This window comes from Zootoca vivipara, chromosome Z1 (assembly GCF_965207765.1).
Source record: "Zootoca vivipara chromosome Z1, rZooViv2.hap1.1, whole genome shotgun sequence".
NCBI classification, from domain to species: domain Eukaryota; kingdom Metazoa; phylum Chordata; class Lepidosauria; order Squamata; family Lacertidae; genus Zootoca; species Zootoca vivipara.
In genome coordinates this window covers 44,595,571-44,610,702 of record NC_142583.1, presented here as the reverse complement: position 1 = coordinate 44,610,702, position 15,132 = coordinate 44,595,571, and the positions used below count along the sequence as shown (strand labels likewise).

General features: G+C 43.8%; 1 long non-coding RNA gene across 1 annotated transcript in view; it reads left to right on the top strand.

Annotated features, from left to right (window-relative positions):
* Positions 1 to 44: 44 nt before the first annotated feature.
* The window catches only part of LOC148687358 (uncharacterized), a 39,508-nt gene continuing 24,420 nt past the window's right edge, over positions 45 to 15,132 (top strand). Inside the window, exons 1-2 of the long non-coding RNA XR_015947756.1 lie at positions 45 to 513; positions 3,515 to 3,546. This is a non-coding gene — a long non-coding RNA (uncharacterized LOC148687358). The remainder of the gene's footprint in view (positions 514 to 3,514; positions 3,547 to 15,132) is intronic.

Sequence of the window (15,132 nt, the reverse complement as noted above, 5' to 3'; positions counted from 1 at the left end):
ATTGGTCACTGGTAAGGACACGTCACCCACGCTAGCTCGCGCCCAGCAGAACGAATGAGAAAGAGGCGCACGCGGTTACCCAACGGCAGATTTCCACCTTAGGGGAATTTTCGCCTGGGAGGGGTTGGTTGGAGAGAGAGAGAGAGAATGTGTGCGCGCGCGTGGCGTCCGCGCGCGAGCGAGCCTTCGCCCTCATAAATTCTTGGCGCTCACGTGGTGCCGACGGAGGAATGCCGCGCGCGCGTTGCGGGCGCTGGACTAGAATATTCTTTTGGGGGGGGAGAAGGGGGCTCGTCGACGCCATAAACATGCTTCTGTGCTTCCCCGCCCTTTCCCTTATCGATTATAAAATCAGGGCGGCGAAGGCGCTGCTTATCTCCGAGAGGCTCCCGGAATTTTTTCAATTTCTTTTGCCTTAACAATGGCGAAGATGCATGAGCGTCGTCATGAGTTGTCAGTGGTATATTGCACCTAAGAACACGGGGCGCTCTGTGCAAATAAAATAAAAATCAGGTAGGCCCTACCTCACAGGCTTGTTAACACTCGCCCTGAGAAAAATGCTGGCTGAAGGAGGGAAAATTTGTACAGTATATCGTCCCAGCTGCTGGAAAGCACGGGCGAGAGAGGGCTCATTTGCGCGGGCTTCCTCACAGGCATTGGGGTAGCCGTTGTGAGAACGGGCGCAGGGACTAAGTGGGCGGTTGGACTGACCCAGCAGGCTGTTTTTAATAGTTAGTGGCTGCATAAACCCCTTTCCCTAATGGACTTCTTTTTAAAATAAGCAACCCCTCCCCCCAAAAATATCCTTCACCGAAATCCACATTAATTCGCTACGGTATTTTGTTTTAATTGTGCTTCGGGTTTTTTTATTCAATATGTCCCAGTTTTTATTCTTTAACACTATTCTACCGTGTTTTGTTTTGTTTTGTGAGTTGCAGTTATATGGCTGCTGTATAAATGAACAAAACATGCCATTTTCCTAGTACCCACAGGACATGCTTTGCACACCACATCAGGCCCAGGAGAAAGCAGGATTTCCTATTTTAACACCTCCCCACTCCAAAGCATTGGTCACAAGCTCCAGAGGCCTTCTGTAAGCGCTTGCTGAAAACAGTTTCTCTTGTTGGTCATGGAAAGGGGCATCCTATTAAGCTACTGTAATTCTAAGATTCTTGACCAACTTCTATCTAGGACTACCTCACACTTGTTGCCAGCCCTCTATGGATATTACTGGCATACAGTAAGAGTAGGGCCCCTTGTACAAACGTGTGTGCACATGGGTAAACAGATGTATACACCACTCCCCTAAAAAGAAGTGATATAAGAAGGATGTTTATGTCTGTAGCAGGTGGGGTCAGAATTAATATATTGCAGAAATATATCAGATGTTACTGAACTGCATCTCTTTTAATCCCCATCTAGCATGGCCATAGTTCAGGGATTATGGAAATTGTAGTTCAGGCATCCCCAAACTTCAGCCCTCCAGATGTTTTGGACTACAATTCCCATCATCCCTGACCACTGGTCCTGTTAGCTAGGGATCATGGGAGTTATAGGCCAAAACATCTGGAGGGCCACAGTTTGGGGATGCCTGTTGTAGTTATTAGTGTTGGAGGGTACCACAGCCCCAAGCTATGGAAAACACACCAGGGGTAATATTCCAGAAAAACACTTTCATATGGCAGTGCTCCACACAGAGCCATAATGGTTAAAATGTGCTTACTACAAGGAGTCAAGCTGCAGTCCAAAATAGGTTTACTCAAAAGTAGGTCCTACTGAAACCAATGAAAATTACTTCCAAGTAAATGTTTTGGGATTTAAGCTAAACAATAACAGACTTCCACATCTGACCTTGTCATTCCAACTTCCTGTTGAGCATATTAATCCATGCTATTTTAAAGCAGACTGCTTAAGCAAATATAATGGGTTTTTAAAACTGCAACTACAATAGAAGGAATTCCTTCTTTAATCCACCCAGAACAGAACAGGAGTTTCATTGGACAGTGTATTTTATCAGTGAACACCATATTCGGAGTACAGGGAAGAAGGGATGGGTGTAGCTTATCTGGATTTCCTTACCGTTTGGAATGGTGTTCTGAATATGTATAATCCATTACTAGTTTAATGCCATTTGCAATTTAGTTGGACAAAAATGATTACATAGATAAATATAAATGCATGGAAATTTCAAAGAGGGGTGCTGTAAATTGCTAAACATTTTGAATGAGGTTTTTTCCTGCTCTTACGTAGAGAATATATATAGTTGCCATAAGCAGAACACACACAAGCGAGAATAGTAATTGACCAGGTATCGATTACCGATACACAGATTCATCATATTTATGAATTGTACTGTAATTGTACAGTAACGAAAAACCATCTACAGTAGATTGATATATACAAATGTAGGTAAATTATGAACCCTTATGTTATCCCTAAAAAGAATAAAATTATATACAAGTAGATGATAACAGTGCTTTTTTCTGGGGGGATGCAGGGGTATGCATACCCCTAAACATTGAGGGGTAGTAATTCAATATGAGTAGGAAAAGAGTAACCCTAAACAATTTTTTTAATAGAAAAAAAGCGCTAGATGATAGTATGGTTGCAGGCAGGAAGGCCACCTAGTGATAGATTTTCCTACATCTGTCCCAAAAAGGTAGTCTGTTGCTAATATAAAGACATGGGAGAGAGTGGTGTAGGACCATTGCATGCATCTCAAAGCATCAGCTAGGTTCCCTTACCAAACAAGGGTAGCTCCACTTTATTTTCATGATGCTGGTGCAAGGAATGGATCCAAACCTGACTTTGAGGACAGGCTGGCCACTTCTTAATTCCTTTCATGCCAAAACAATTTCTCATTCTATCCATTTTTTGTGATTCTGACATGGGGTTCTGCTGGTGTATGACTGATTGCATTGATATAGCATTGCCCCTAGCTTTGTGCCAGTACAATCATGTTGCTTGGCTGCAACAGGTTCTCTTTGACAGCATCAGTACTATACTGGTGCAAATGGATTTGGGATTGGTGCTGTCCATTTTAACATATGTCATTTAAGGACTGGATGGTTCTCCAATTTTATCATTACGTCTCTAACCCATTGTTTTTAATGCATTTACAATATCTAATAGAGGGCAGCTCCTTTTTATAGCAAAATCCTCAGTTATATTTAAGAAAAATAATGATAACAACAATGCTGTCATAAATAATACAATCCTTTTCAGTTTACCTCAAAATGTAAAATATACGGTATACAGTAGCTATATTCTGTTGATAGCAGTCTTTCCAAACATTAACAAATAAATTCTGATTTAAAGCAAAACCCCTTTTGCGAGCATCCCATTCCTTACCGTCTCTAATCTGAACTAAATGTGTAAATGGTGTTGTTTATTACTACATATTCCACACTGTTCACCCAGTCATTTTTATGTGGACCATGTGCATTTCCCCATTTATTTGCCACCTCATTTTGAGTTGTAATGATTTTAACACCCACCAATTATTGTTTTTCAGCTGGTGCTCTTTACATATATCTACAAGGCAAGGTAAGAATCTGAATACTTTCAAATTCCTTAAGAAGGGCAGCCTGTCCTTCACCTGTGTATTTGCATGAAAGGCTTGCCTTGAAATTTTTAGGTGTTTTCCAGATAGATTTGTAAAAAAATACAGCTGCTGCTATATGAACACACACAGAGACAGACAGACACGTTAAGAAATTTATTCACATAGAGCTGACTGAACATAACAACTTGGTCAGACTGTCCTGTACTTCGTTTAGGAACTAGTTTGTCAACTAATGGAAAATAAGCTAATTGTATGGGTGTGGAAAACCATAATTCCCTTACCTTGCCTGTATAGTTGCCTTCTCTTAATTCCATTCGTAAATTAGGAAGAGGCCCACATGAAGAATGCTTCCCTATGTGAATGAATCAACATGTTCACTTTAGAAACATACCCATGCTCATTCTCAGACTTTAAAGTAACCCCTCCCCTTCTCACCCCCACACATTTATTTTGAAGCTAGATCCAGTCATTTCAACAAAGCCTACTTCTAAATCTTAAAGATGTTTTGTCTTTTTCAAGACCAGACTCCTTGCCATCCTGTCCTCTATAATAACAGTTCTTTTCACCCTGTTAGTGAAATTAGGGGCTTAACAGGTTATCAAAACTAGAGTGGCATAATGCATGATTTCATGCCTCTGGTAGACACACCCTCCTTATCTGACTGCACAGAACCAAAGGATATACTGCTGCCACACCCCCTGCTTTTCCTTGTTGTTCCAGAGAGTAGGCAGGAGGATGAAACAAGGCAGGGAGTTAGCATACATGCACTGACTTTGATCTTTAATCGCCAGGCAGTATTTTATTTAAAAAATCCATAGCACACCATGGTAATTTCCAAATTTGTCTAAACTTCAAGTAGATCAGCTCCTTGAGATACTCAATGAAGATGGTGCACATATTTATATATTTTTCCACCGAACCCACTGAACTGCTCTTTTACTGTCTCTTATTTTGTCTGAAACACACACACCTGCCTGTAATGGTTGGTGACATGCACAGCGACATAGCAATCCTCATTGTTGAGCTTTTTTTAGGAGATCAGCCAAAGTTTTTTAAGAGGCCGGAAAAGTTGTTGAACTTTTTTGGGGAACATCGCCAACATTTGCTTAGCTGGCTTTTTGAGGGACACATCAGAGCACATCGGAACATATTTGAGGGACACATCAGAGCACATCGGAACATATTTGTTTTTTTGTTTTTTAAATAATTTTTATTAGTTTTACAGGTTACAAAAAGAAAAAATATAAGAAAGATACTTACATAAACAAATTTTCCATCTTCTTTCCACCCCCCTCCCATGGTCCCTCCCCTGCCACAGGAGAATCCCATGCAGACGAACAGTTGAAGATGGTTCATTTTGTGATTGGGTTTATGTCCCCCCCTCCCCCACCCCCCCAGAGCCCCCCATCGGAACATATTTGTTCCTGAAAACAGAAGAATCACACCAGACTTATAATAATCAACCTCTGTTTGAGATTCAGGAGAATATTTTCCAGGTTTGGGGAAGGTGTGGAATCATATCCAGACAGGCATATAGCCCAAGCTTTTACTTTCAGAAATTCACTGATAAACTCCCAAAAGAGCAAGGTAGAAATAACAGTGATAACATTTCCCTCCATTTCTATGCATTCAGGATGTATCCCCTGCTAGGAGAGGGGCTTGTAGGAACCACATCCACACACCTTTTCTGGAAATATCCTGGAATTGCAAATGGCCCAGATCTACCTGACCTGACTTGCCCAGCCCAGCAGCTGCTGCGGCTTCTAATGAGTGAATGTAGGGAAATGGTTAATACAGAGTTTGTTTCAATAAATAAAACAAGCCAGCCACTATTTCTCCACCCAATCAATCAATCAATCAATGCAGAATGATTAAGTAAAAAATAGATACTGGTTATAGAAAGAGACTCATTGATGTTTGCTTGTTGTCTCTCTGGCAAGGTCACAAAACAAATACTAAACTAATCAACAACAAAAATAGCTCCTCAGAAAACACACTAATTCCTCTAGGCTTCAGGGAAATAGCCCTGACCATGCTGAAAACCAGTGTATGATTCTGGTAGGCTAATACTAGCACATAGGGCTGTTTCTGAAGCAGTTCTGACTCCTCCCATGTCTGCTATAGCGGTTGTTCTGGACTGGTCTCAAAACAACAGATGGCGGAAAAGCTTTCCTAATTGGACTGACTTTCTGGCAGCCCAATCAGTTACATGGGTTTTCTACTTTGAGACATGTGAGAGGGACCTCTGTGCCATAGCTATACTTTTGAATTAGGGTCGTTTTGAGTAATTTAGAGAGCATATGGACAGAGAATGTGAGAATGACAGAAATGCCTTGGTAAGTCGAAAGAAGTATAAAATGTGGTGCAGAAAAAGTGTGTGGCTCTGAGATTTTGAGGGGTTCTTAAAAACTTGGTTGACATTTTCAGTGTGAGTGTTGCTGAGCCCGAGTAGCCGCAGTGGACTAGCCTGCACTGGGCTCTTTCCCTCTGCATCCCTGAATCCCAGTGCTGGGAAGGTTCCCAGCATTCTCTTGCATATACCCAAGTTTGGAGTTGAAAAATCCATACACCCCTGCCTGCCATTTTGCAGCTTCCTGCTGCAGTCATACCACTCCCACTGAAATGACACCATCACCTCCATTGGGTCATCCATTTCTTTGATGCAGTTGTGACATCATTCTTACATGTTACAGTTTTGTTGAACATTCCTCAACCATTTGTGCAGCCATTATCACACCCAGGATGCAATGACATTGACTCTTCTCAAACACCAGAAATCTTTAAGAGAATTCCCCTCTTTTGTGGATTATCAGAATTGCACAGATATGTTCAGAATGCCACCTTATCAGCACCGCCCTGTCCATGTCTCAAGTTTGCAGAACAAGACTGAAACACAGCTATAGCACTCCCACCCTCTAAAGTCTAACTCTAAGAAGCTTTTCTGTTTGAGCAGTTTTTAAACTCTAGGATAAGCTTTTCATTTAGAATGAGTTGTACAAATATGTCTTGTTTAGTTTGATGCTTAAAATTAACATTTTTACTGTGTATACAGTACTAATGTACCCCTCACTAGAGGGCTGTGTGGGCCAAAAGTCCAATAAACAAATAAGAAGAGGCTGTTAACCTTGCAGTGTGCTGCAGTGTCAATTTTGCCACAACTCAAGTCAAATTTGCTAACATATATGAACAAAACATGACTTTGAACAAAATCAGAACAGTTAAAGTTGTGGAAAAACAGTCCTAGTCACCATTCTCTAAATGCAAATCATCTATCAAACGATAACCTCTTTCTCCTGTCCTTACTTTATGCTAGTTCATCTATATATATAAAATGCAAGTGTCCCTGCGTCCACGTTTTCCCGTGTGTCCCTGGGCTACTGCGCATGTGCCCCACCCCAGGGACACAGGGATTGGACCAGAGACTTGGAACGAACACACCACGCGCTTTCCCCACCGATGAAGAGAACCAGAACTCAGTAAACGAGCCACTGGCAGCTTCTCCTCACGCCTCACGCTCGAGAGCGGCTGCTGCTGCTGTGGGCCCTGCCGGCGCCGCCATCTTCCCGCACCCCATTCTCCCGCCTGCTCAGCGCTTGGCCTCTTCAGCTGCTCGGTAGTCCATCGGGGGAGCCTGGGGCCCTTGGGGCACATCCCCGCCGGTGGAGGCAGCGACAGAGGCGACGCCTGCGCGGTCCCAGGGCTTCCCCTCCCTTCTCGCCCGGCCGCTGGTTGTGCCCACCTCTCCTGGCGGTGTGCTGTGAGGCGGCGGCAGCCGCCGCTCCTCCCCTCAGCCACCTCCCGACTCCCCCTGCCCTGCAAACGTCCTTCCTTCCCGTCGGTCACACGAAGCCGCCTCCACCCTCCACCGGCAGGGATGTGCGCCGTGGGTCCCAGGGCTTCCCCTCCGTTTCAGCCCGCCCGCCCGTTGTGCCTGCCTCTCCGGGCAGCGCGGCGTGAAGTGACGGCCGCGGCCCCGGCTTTTCCTATACCCAAGCGCTATAGCCAAGGGTTACGATCCGGCCTTGCCGTTGCCGCCAGCGCTCCCCTCTCTCATCGCCGCGTTTGAGGGGAAATTAAAGCATTTGGGGCGGAGGGGAGAAAAAGCCGTTGGCGCCCGCCCCTCTCCCGGCTGCGCTTTTATTTTTATTCTTTATGGAGTGTTCCACCTGTTGAATGCCTGCCTACCCGGCACCGAAAGCGACCCTTCTCTCTGTCCTCTGCGGCATCCGCCTCCTCCCCCCTTGGCGACGGGGCGTCCGAGGTGGCGCAAGCAGGCAGCCAGGCATTCGCGCGGGCAGCCCCTGATCCGAGGGTGGGGTCCTCGCGGGGTACAGCAACATGGCGGCACTGCTTTTTGCTTTTTGCCCCTCTTTCCTGCCTCTCTCCCTCCTGCTCCCTCTTTTCTTCCTTCCTTCCTTCCTTCCTTCCTTCCTTCCTTCCTTCCTTCCTTCCGTCCTTCCTTCCGTCCTTCCTTCCTTCCGTCCTTCCCATCTTTCTTTCTCTCCCTCATTCTTATTCTTTCTTTCCCTCTCCTTCCTTCCTTCCTTCTTTCTCCCTTTCTATCTTCTCTCCCTCTTTCTTTTTATTTCCTTCTTTATTCCCTTCCTTATTCCCTACTCTTCTTTCTCTCCCCTCTTTCCTGCCTCTCTCCCTCCTGCTCCCTCCCTCCTTCCTTCCTTCCTCTCCCTCATTCTTATTCTTTCTTTCCCTCTCCATCCTTCCTTCTTTCTCCCTTTCTATCTTCTCCCCCTCTTTCTTTTTATTTCCTTCTTTATTCCCTTCCTTATTCCCGAATGTTCTTTCTCTCCCCTCTTTCCTGCCTCTCTCCCTCCTGCTCCCTCTTTCCTTCCTTCCTTCCTTCCTTCCTTCCTTCCTTCCTTCCTTCCTTCCTTCCTTCCTTCCTTCCTTCCTTCCATCCATCTTTCCTTCCCATCTTTCTTTCTCTCCCTCATTCTTATTCTTTCTTCCTTTCTGTCTTCTCTCCCTCTTTCTTTTTCTTTCCTTCTTTATTCCCTTCCTTCTTTCCTACTCTTCTTTCTCTCCCCTCTTTCCTGCCTCTCTCCCTCCTGCTCCCTCCCTCCCTCCCTCCCTCCCTCCCTCCCTCCCTCCCTCCCTCCCTCCTTCCTTCCTTCCTTCCTTCCTTCCTTCCTTCCTTCCTTCCTTCCTTCCTTCCTTCCTTCCTTCCTTCCTCTCCCTCATTCTTATTCTTTCTTTCCCTCTCCTTCCTTCCTTCTTTCTCCCTTTCTATCTTCTCTCCCTCTTTCTTTTTATTTCCTTCTTTATTCCCTTCCTTATTTCCTACTCTTCTTTCTCTCCCCTCTTTCCTTCCTCTCTCTATCCTGCTCCCTCTTTTCTTCCTTCCCATCTTTCTTCCTCTCCCTCATTCTTATTCTTCCTTTCTTTCTCATTCTTATTCTCTGAACCCCGGGATGTTCTAGCGCCCGTTTACTCAACGGGCTGAATTACACTAGTATGCTAATATTTTGATGCAAACATTGGAGAACATAAACCAATCCTGCGCAAACATCTGATTAGAGGACAGAAGACTGAAATATCCTCCTTCTCTTGTCCTTTTGTTCCCTTGTCCTTTAAAGCACATACATTTCCATTGCAAATATGTTTCAGCATGTGTGAGGCAAGGCACTTTGGCTTAGGCATTTCTGTTTAACAGTTGCTGTCTGGAAAAAAATCTGCTGGTTTGTCAAGCTCCACCCAGTGGTTGTGTAAGCCAATCCTCCCCCCTGAATTAACCAGCTCCTCACCGTAGGATGCCTTTTTGTACATTCATGAATATATTGGAAAGTTGTTAAAAATGTAAATTCAGATTGCAAGCTCTGTGGGACAGAGACTTGCTTTTTTCTTTTTCTTTTGTAATTATGTTAAAGCACTAAGTACACTGATGATACTAAAAACAATAAAGAGGAATGTGGGTGCTCAATACATACGGCTATATTGAAATTACATTTGAATAATGCGACGAGGTTTTTGTCTAGGGCTTATTTAAGAAACTGCATGTGCTCAAATTTCTACTCCTGCACAACTATTAAAGGTAGAAGAGCCCTTTCCTCTTTTGTACTACTTATTCCTTATCGCTAGTTGCTTGGAGAAAAGTGCTAAACATTTACCAGGCTTGGATGACATATTAAGCCATAGTTAAAAATAAACTATGGTTTAATATGCTGGTGCATGTTCTGCTCGTGGTTTGTTTGGAGAAAACAAATAATAAGCACTGCTTCACATGTAATGCAAAGTCAGACTAATAATCACAGAAAACAACTTAATGGAGTTGAGTTACATCCCCAAATAGAATGCTTTATACACTATCATAGGTTGGCATATATAGGACTAGAGGAGTAGTGGTCTCCCCCCTTTGTGTCTTGCTGCCTTTTTCTGGCAAAGGAAAAACCCTTGAGATTTTTTGCTTGTAGTTTAGGAAGGATGTTTGGATTTGACAGTATCCCTCTCCCTAATCCCCAAACCCAATTATATGAATTAAGATGCAAATGGAAATCTAGAAGCACAGGCAGCCAATTTGTGCTGCTCATGCACATGCAATTGGACTTATATTCTCTGCATGCCATTTTAATGAATTACAGGTCCTGTTTGATGATTGATCTTGATTTACAGATCAACCAGATTACAACTACAGGCTTGTTTACCTCCAACATAATCCACTCACATTTCAGAAAATCAAGTCTAAATGCATGTTTCCCTCCTGTTTACAGCTTCAGTGGTTACTAAAACCTGAGAAAATATATAGCAAAAAAAATTGCTTTCTATAGCAGAGTTTGCATACTCACTTCTACTGTTTATCTACCCGGACAGGTCTGCACAAGTTGTGATCTGTGAAGCTGAACACTGCCCACCACCAGTCATGCATGGCAGCTTGATCTACTTCACAGTCCTTTCTTTCCTTCTGGTACCCATTCTTAGAAAATCATTGCCTCTATTTTGCCCCTATTTTTGCCTTTTGGGGACCCCTGGTTAAAATATTGTTATGAGTTTAGGGTGGGGGAAAAATAGGCAGTATGCAGAGACACTTCTAGTCCTTGCATCTAGCAATGGTTAAAATATAAGCCCGGCTGGCTTCCTGTTGAGGTGATTGTCTGTGTAATGGGTCACTAAGGGAAACAAATGAAAGGGGCTCTGTGTTAGAGGACAAATGGATGGTAGCAAATGGGTGAGGCCCTCCCCCAGTTCTCGGATAGTTTTCAGACAAAAGGCCAAAGTAGAGAGATCAGATAAATGAGCTGGAAGCTGGAAGAAAAGCAGCAGGCTGGAAAGGCAGAGCGAGAGCCATATTTGATATCTGTTTCTGGTTTTATTATTTATTTTATTATTTATAATAAATGCACACCATGCATTTAAAGCAACCCCCCCCCAATCCCAGAAACTATAGATTATCCCCTCATGGAGCTACGACTACCAGCACCCTTAACAAACCACAGTTCCCAGAATTCTTGGGGGTTGGGCAAGGGGAAATGTGCTTTAAATGTATGTGGTGTATGAAGCCACGGTTTTTCCAATCCAGACATTGCTTCTAGGCAGAGCAGCTCCAATGCATGCACAGAGTTTATGTACCAGTGAGAATTTTCCCATTCATTCCATTGAAGAGTTCTGAAATTAGTGGCCAGAAGAATGCAAATAAAGGTTTGCTTCTTCTGTTGATATGGATAAAGAAGCCCAGATGAGCAGGAAAGTCTTATGAGCACCCAAACACCTATGGATATGAATCAGGGTAATGTAGAAGAAAGGCCTAAGCACCAAGCCCATTGAACTCAGACATACCCAACAGTTAGTAATCTTTCAAAACATAAACTATTACATCATCCTAACAGAGGCTGGTATTTGGATGCCAGCCTTAAGGCTTATACAGTGTAGAATTCCTGTACTTAGATTCAATGTTTATATTATGACAGATTGATGCAGATTTTTTTCTTAAGGTTAGAAAGTTCTGAGACTGTTTTGCAAACTTTTTGTCATGAAGATATGCATGCAGTCTGTCTACTTATTAGGAAAAGTACAAATCGAGAAAACAGCATGTGGTAGCTGACTAATAACTTGGCCTGAATCTTCATCATTTTTGTTTGGACAGAACATGCTTATTCACTGGTAGCTTTTATGCAGTTTCTCAGTTGCTTTTTTGGTGGTGGTGGTGGTGGTGGGGGAGATATCCATGTATAAGACGCCCCCCCCCCATTTTTCACATTATTTTTTAGGGGGGAAACCTAGTCTTATACACGGAAAAAATACGGTATTTCTACCATCCCAATTTCTTTATGCCTAGTGGGTGGGTATTTGGCTCTTCCCTATGCTGCAGATTAACAAAAAGAATATATACAATATAACTGCCCTGTGAATCATGGCACAAGGTTTAAACTAGGTTTCCTGGGCTACCTCAATTCCACTATATATGTTCACCTGAAAGTGAAAGCTGGGAAAATCTAAAATGTGTTTTGCTTTATTTTTAAAATCCATTTTAAATTAAGTTTCTATTATACATTGTCAAGATTTAAGGCTATAATGAGACTTGGATTGGTGATGTGACCTGATTGATATTAGGTGAGGATTTATTTCAAGTGTATGCCAACACCTATCTGTTGCCAAAGGAAGAAACTTCCAGCTCGCCTAGGAAGTCTCCTCATATCATTAAACTAGAGTGGGCAAGGCGATAACTTCCAGATCCTCACTAGTATGGATTCTTCTTTTAGTTAACTGTTTAGTGGACTCTATAAATAGCAGTTGAAGGAGTGAGGGAGTTAACAGGATTAAGACCTCAGCATATTCCATGCATGTTTGTGTGTGTGTGTGTGTTACACAAGGGATGAGGGACTTGAGACCCACTAGAATAATCATCTCCAGCTGGTGGGTCAGAACCCACTACTGAGTAGTGGATCGCAATGCCAGTACTACTAAAATATAGATATATTGTTTAAAAAAGTAATGTTCATGGGAGGTAAAGGTAAAGGGACTCCTGACCATTAGGTCCAGTCGTGACCGCCTCTGGGGTTGCGGCGCTCATCTCGCTTTATTGGCTTCCAGGTCATGTAGCCAGCATGACTAAGCCGCTTCCGGCAAACCAGAGCAGCGCACGGAAATGTCGTTTACCTTCCCACCGGAGCGGTACCTATTTATCTACTTGCACTTTGACGTGCTTTCGAACTGCTAGGTTGGGAGGAGCAGGGACCAAGCAACGGGAGCTCACCCCATTGCAGGGATTCGAACCGCCGACCTTCTGATCGGCAAGCCCTAGGCTCTGTGGTTTAACCCACAGCGCCACCTGGGTCCCATTCATGGGTGCTAGACTCCCCCAAATTACTGGGTTCAGTAAATGTTAGAATTTAATCAAGACTTAGAGTGTTAAAACTGTGCTAGACCTGTGTGTATTTAAGATGCTTATTAGATATTTCTAATTTCCTGTCATCAGCATGTGTCAAAAGCCAGGACTAGTTTCTTGTGTGAGGCTATGACCTGTTAAGACAGGGGTGAGCAAACCTTTTCAGCAGGGGGCAGGTCTACTGTCCCTCAGACCTTGTGGGGGGGCCGGACTATATTTTGAAGGGGGAAAAAGAACAAATTCCTATGCCCCACAAAAAAAACCCAGAGATGCATTTTAAATAAAATCACACATTCTACTCATGTAAAAACACGCTGATTCCCGGACCGTCCACAGGTCGGATTTAGAAGGTGATGGGCCAGATCCGGCCCCGGGCCTTAGTTTGCCTACCCATGTGTTAAGACAATAATGTGTCAAAGGAACTCACCAGAGACTCCTCAATAGATAAAGTGAGAAGCAATGTGGGTGGGAGTAAGAGGTTAGGAGAGATGTGACCTAGAGAGCAAGGCAAGCTGCAGAGCAATGCCAGAGAGCCATGACTGATTGCTGCTGGAATCTAAAGCTGTCGCTATGGAAGAAGCAAGACCCTCTTGGAGTGTAATGCTGTGAACACCTCCATCAAAGACTCAGCTTGTATATATGTGTAAATTAACTGTATATCATAAAGACACCACAGTCCCCACTGTGCCTTATTTCCAAAAGGAAACATGGCCCCTAGATAAGTGTTCCTGGAACCCCCTGGAATCTCACACCGCTCAGAGATTGGGGTGGTGGTGTGTAACAAAAAGAAATGGATCACCAAGTGCATATTTAGGCAAAAATTTATTCTAGGTTGGAAAAAGATGAAGACTAGTGCTTTTAATTATATTAAGTATAGCAAACTATGGCAAGCTCTTAAAGAAATGGGAGTGCCTGATCACCTCATCTGTCTCCTGAGAAATCTCTATGTGGGACAAGAAGCTACAGTTAGAACTGGATATGAAACAACTGATTGGTTCAAAATTGGGAAAGGAGTATGACAAGGATGTATATTGTCTCCCTGCTTATTTAACTTATATGCAGAATTCATCATGCGAAAGGCTGCACTAGATGAATCCCAAGACGGAATTAAGATTGCCGGAAGAAATATCAACAACCTCAGATATGCAGATGACACAACCTTGATGGCAGAAAGTGAGGAGGAATTAAAGAACCTTTTAATGAGGGTGAAAGAGGAGAGCGCAAAATACGGTCTGAAGCTCAACATCAAAAAAACCAAGATCATGGCCACTGGTCCCATCACCTCCTGGCAAATAGAAGGGGAAGAAATGGAGGCAGTGAGAGATTTTACTTTCTTGGGCTCCTTGATCACTGCAGATGGTGACAGCAGTCACGAAATTAAAAGACGCCTGCTTCTTGGGAGAAAAGCAATGACAAACCTAGACAGCATCTTAAAAAGCAGAGACATCACCTTGCCAACAAAGGTCCGTATAGTTAAAGCTATGGTTTTCCTAGTAGTGATGTATGGAAGTGAGAGCTGGACCATAAAGAAGGCTGATCGCCGAAGAATTGATGCTTTTGAATTATGGTGCTGGAGGAGACTCTTGAGAGTCCCATGGACTGCAAGAAGATCAAACCAATCCATTCTGAAGGAAATCAACCCTGAGTGCTCACTGGAAGGACAGATCGTGAAGCTGAGGCTCCAATACTTTAGCCACCTCATGAGAAGAGAAGACTCTGGAAAAGACCCTGATGTTGGGAAAGATTGAGGGCACTAGGAGAAGGGGACGACAGAGGACGAGATGGTTGGACAGTGTTCTCGAAGCTATGAACATGAGTTTGACCAAACTGTGGGAGGCAGTGGAAGACAGGAGTGCCTGGCGTGCTATGGTCCATGGGGTCACGAAGAGTCAGACACGACTAAATGACTAAACAACAACAACACAGCCCCATCATTCTTGTGTCCCATTGGTCATGTTGGTTTAGGCCAGGCATCCCCAAACTTCGGCCCTCCAGATGTTTTGGACTACAATTCCCATCATCCCTCACCACTGGTCCTCTTAGCTAGGGATCATGGGAGTTGTAGGCCAAAACATCTGGAGGGCCGCAGTTTGGGGATGCCTGGTTTAGGCTGATGGGAGTTGGAGTCTTGCAACATCAAGAGGACCACAGATTCCGCATCTCTGTTTTAAACTCTAACCGTGTGATATGGACTCCCTGAAACCACCCCCACCCTTGAAGCAGGGCGCGA